This window comes from Miniopterus schreibersii, assembly GCF_964146895.1.
Source record: "Miniopterus schreibersii genome assembly, chromosome: 3".
NCBI lineage: Eukaryota > Metazoa > Chordata > Mammalia > Chiroptera > Miniopteridae > Miniopterus > Miniopterus schreibersii.
Genome location: NC_138103.1, coordinates 28,717,388 through 28,721,899, shown reverse-complemented (window position 1 = coordinate 28,721,899; position 4,512 = coordinate 28,717,388). Strand labels below are relative to the sequence as shown.

At 49.5% G+C, this 4,512-nt stretch overlaps 1 pseudogene across 1 annotated transcript; it reads right to left on the bottom strand.

Annotated features, from left to right (window-relative positions):
- Positions 1 to 226: 226 nt before the first annotated feature.
- On the bottom strand, positions 227 to 919 carry LOC308554629 (calcyclin-binding protein pseudogene; annotated as a pseudogene). Its single transcript has one exon. The product of its transcript is annotated as a calcyclin-binding protein pseudogene (transcript).
- Positions 920 to 4,512: the final 3,593 nt, after the last annotated feature.

Here is a 4,512-nt window from a genome sequence, read left to right as displayed (position 1 = left end):
TATTACCCTTTCTTGGACAAAATGACCAGTTTACTAAAGAAACCGTCTTTAGAGGAAGTGTTTAATAAGCATATTTTATTTAAATAAACCCTCCAGTAGGAGAATTCATTTATTTAGAAGAAGGCTTTGTAAAGTTATGTTAAATTTATCTGTGCAGCTCACCAACATGTCCTTATTGGAAACATCACCATTTCCACATCACAATTCCCAAAAGAACTTTAAAGTCTCAAAATTCTGGGTCTCCTTTGGCTTGCTTCTCTCTTGATTGTACACAGGCTTTATTAATGGTTTGCTTCATATCATCACCTTCATCTTCATAAATTTTCTTGAGAACATTCATCAGTTCCTCACTAGGATCTGTTTCAGTGTCATAGGAGGGCTTTTCTTTCTCTTTGCACTCTTTTTCAGTCTGAGTCAGGTAGTCCCACCACGTGTTTTCTACTGTCTTTCTACATAAGATAATCACTGTATCTGTCTTGCCTTTTTTTTAACTGCCTTCCACAGGGATGGGTTTCAAGAGATTGTTCACAATCATGGAGTAATTCTTCCCATTTAGATTCTTCACCAAAAGATCAAATAACCTTTCTGTGAAGTGCACTTGCACTTTCTCTGTGGGGACTTGATGGACTCCAGTTAAGGTAATGTAGATTTTCACAAACTTATCTGACTGATCCCATCCATAATTACTGATTTTCACTGTGTATCCCGTTGTAATGGGAGCAACCATGGAAGCTGGCTTTTCATTGTCAAGAAGTTCTGCTTCCCTCGGTGATTTCTGCTGCATCTTGTTCTTGATTTCTGTCTCAATCTTGGATTTTTCAGCTGGAAGAGCATCACGTACTCTCTTTCTAGTGGCTTTTTCCAGCAGAACCTTTACCTCTTCTAGATCTTTCTGTAGCTCCTCCACAGCCGAAACCATGGTCTGGCTGGGTAGGCAACGCACGAGCTACAGCCCCAGGGGAAATGAACAGGAGACACTGTGCCCACGAGGCTCGCAGCGCCTGCCTTAAAAATTCTTGCAGCACACCATTTGAAAATCACTGCACTAGCTGTCTGAATTCTTCAAATTGTTTAATTATATATTTTTAAAATTGATTTTTAGAGAGAGGAAGGGAGAGAGGGAGAAAGAGAAACACGATTTGTTGTTCCGCTCATTTATGCATTCATCGGTTGCTTCTTGTATGTGCCCTGACAGGGATCGAACCCGAAACCTTGGCATATGGGGACAATGCTCTAACCAACTGAGCTGCCTGGCCAGTGCCTATTTAATTATCTTGTCTCAGTTTCCCCATTCCACTTGCCAAGAAGTTTTTTTAAGCTTTTTACTATCCTGCCTCAGGCCCACGAATTGTGTTCCCACCTGATTATGACACTTTATCATGCTGTCCCAGTAAAACGGGCCCTGGGTGTACCCCAGCAGCCTGGCACAGTGGTCAGGAGCTAGAGCTTTGGCATTCTGCCACCTGGGCTCGATCCTCACTTAATTCTATGCCCTTCAGTAATTGACTTTGCTTCTTTGTGCCTGTTTTGCTGTAGGATGATGATAGTAATTCCTGCTTCACAAGATTTTTGCAATGATTAAATGAGTCACTACATTTATCCAGCAAATATTTATTGAATGCCTGCCATGTGCCGGAACAAGGAGAACCAGAACTGTTCTGGGCACTGGGATTGAGGCTCTGATCTTGTGGGACTCCCATTCAGTCAAGGTGTATTGATGGCCCGCTGAGTGCCAGAAGCCAGACATCTAGCCACATCTGGCCATTGTCTATAGCCATTGGACTCCCCCAGCCAACAAAAGGGTACAGCTGGAGGAAGAACGGCAGGACAGATAGGGCCAGGGTGAAGTCTGGGTGTTTCTTCCATGCCTCAGCTGACTCTCCCATTAATGCTCATCTGTTAGGAAAAGCAGCTGGCAGGCTGCTAGGGAGAATAAAGCCAGATCTCACCCCTCCTCCTCTCTCACTCTGGCCTAGCTCAGGACTTTGCCTTTTAGGACTGGTGAAAGAGGAAGGGCCAGGCTTGCTAAGGCTGGAGAGCTGGAACTGTTACCTAATGCCACCGGGATCTTCCCAGGGCCAGCAGCAACCTGAGCTCCAGTCCCCTTCTTCCTTTGTCTCCTACCCTCTTCCTGCAACCTGACTCTCAACCAGACCTTGTTTCTCAGGAAAGCTGAACCTTTCCCAGGTGCAGAAGCCACCAGGAAGGCCTGGCCTTGGAAACGGAGGCCCCTAGGACCTGCAGGGAGGTACAGGCTTCTTCCATTGGGACTGGCATTGCTGCATGAGGGCTCAAAGCTAGACTCCAGACAGATAAGTTCAGCCCGAACATTCCAGAGGGCTTATGGGACACCCAGAGGGACTGAGCCATAGTGGCTGGAGAGGAGTGGGTGAAGGCCAGTACAGGCCAGAGCAGGGCCAGAGCAGCCCTCAACTTGGGAGAAAGTCTCTGCGGGGAATGGGATGCCACTGGTGAGTGAGATTTGCCTCTGCTCCCTGTGCAGCCTCAGGAAAGGCTTCTTGCCTCTCAGGACCAGAGGGGCTCAAAAGGCCTTCCCATCACAGCTACTGGTGACCCTAGGCCAAACCAGCCTCCAAAAGGGCCTTTTCCACTGGAGAAATTTCCAATATGCAGGTTCCTGCACTATGTCCACCTGCTCCTTCAAACTTATCCACCTGCTCCCATGTTGAACTCACAGTGATGCATCCACCCAAAACATCCCCAGGCTGCCTCTCTCATACACACACTCAGTGCTCCTCCATCCATTCCAGGGGTCCTCCAGGGAGGAAGACTGATGGGGGTGCTGTTATTGGGAACTCCTGCCCTCTCCCCCACACCCCAGGAGAGGTTCTGCTCCCTCCTCTCCTCCCTCCTTGCATCTTAGGTAAGGAGAAGGGAAACCAGATTAGCAGGATTTGACACCTGCAGTTTAGGCCAGCTGTCTTCTCTAATAGCACAGGGACAGACATGGGCTCGGTGCTGTCCCAGCACCTGTAGCCAAGATGGCAAAGAGCTTTTCTTCCCCTGGCAGAGCCCTCCTTCTTTCTGTCTGCCCACTTCCTAAGCAGAAAGGGGAAGAGTCTGGAGCAGGTGGAATCTGGGGAGCAGGACACCTGGGCTCCATCCTTCCCTCTGGGGAGATGGACTGTGCCCTCTCTCACCTCTGATGGCAGGTAACCTTTCTGTGCACCTGGAACCCAGAGAGTTAACAGAAGAGGGACCACACCTGGGAACGGAGAACAACAAGGAACAACAGGAGCCTCAAGGGTTTTAGATTCCTTTTCTGCAAACCACAGGAATGCCCCTGCCCACAAGCCCCTGGACACAAGCCAGTCAAGCCACAAGCTGGTCCATCTCACAGCACTGGCCTGGAGACCCACAGAGAATCAGCTCACCCTGCAGGGGAAGATTTCAGGCACCTGGAAGGGCCAGCTCTGCTTGTCCCTAAACACCCAACCTCCTCAAGACCTTTGAGCCCTGGGTTCACAGGGGCAGCTCCAGGAGAGAGGTCGGTTTCAGCCTGGGTTCTGTCACTAGGCAAATTTGTATGGCTCCCTTCAGGCCCCTGCACAAAACAAGCAGGGAAACCTTATAGTCTCTACCACCCACAGGATCAAGTCCAAGTTCCTTAGGCTAGCCCTCAAGGCCTTTCCCACCCTGGTGCCATGTCCATGTCTCTATGCTGGGCCCGTGAACCCTTCCACAGCTGATTTCATGGCTAGCCAGGCTGAACACATTTGTCCTGGAATATGCTATTCTTTCCTCCTAGAACACCCTTTACATTCCACTCTGGAGAGGGCTGCTCAGCCCTCTGGGCCAGGTTCAGGGATCAACTCCTCTGGGACACCATCCCTAGGTCCTGCAGGGCTGACTGTTCCCTCTTTCGTGCTCTACAAGAGGGGAGCAGATGTCTCTCCCAGATCTGGTATTACTGTGGATTCTGTCTGACTTACAAAATGGCACTGGGACCAGACCTTGGTCGTTTGTATGTCCCCACGTCCTGGAATGAGGCCCAGGATGCAGCAGGTGCCCAGTAACTATTTGATGAGGAAGTCTATGAATAAATGATTGAGTAAAGGGGTGAGGGTGGACATTGCCAGGACTTAGGCTTCCATGATCTATGTATGGTCCTTGACTCTGAGTTCGCTGTGGACCAGGCGGGCAGGTCATCTGGACTCAGAGCACTGAACGCTGAGCACGAGTATGGCTTCACTCCCAAGCCTAAGCTGCCTACGTGCAGATTTCCAGGATGATAAATACCAATTGAGCAACTACTGCGTGCAACACCATGTGCCATCTCCCTCCCCAACCCCCAGCTATTCTGTTCTTTTTTTCAAACCAGCCCAGCACACACTGGGCCCTCTACTCTTGTTCCTCTGTCCTCCTGGAATGCTCTTTGTTCTGATCCTCTCATGGCTGCTCCTTGGATTCTTTCAGGTCTCAGCAGAAAACTCACCTCCTCAGGGAGGCCTTCCCTGATCTCAAGTCACGGCTCTCTATTCTCATTGGCCT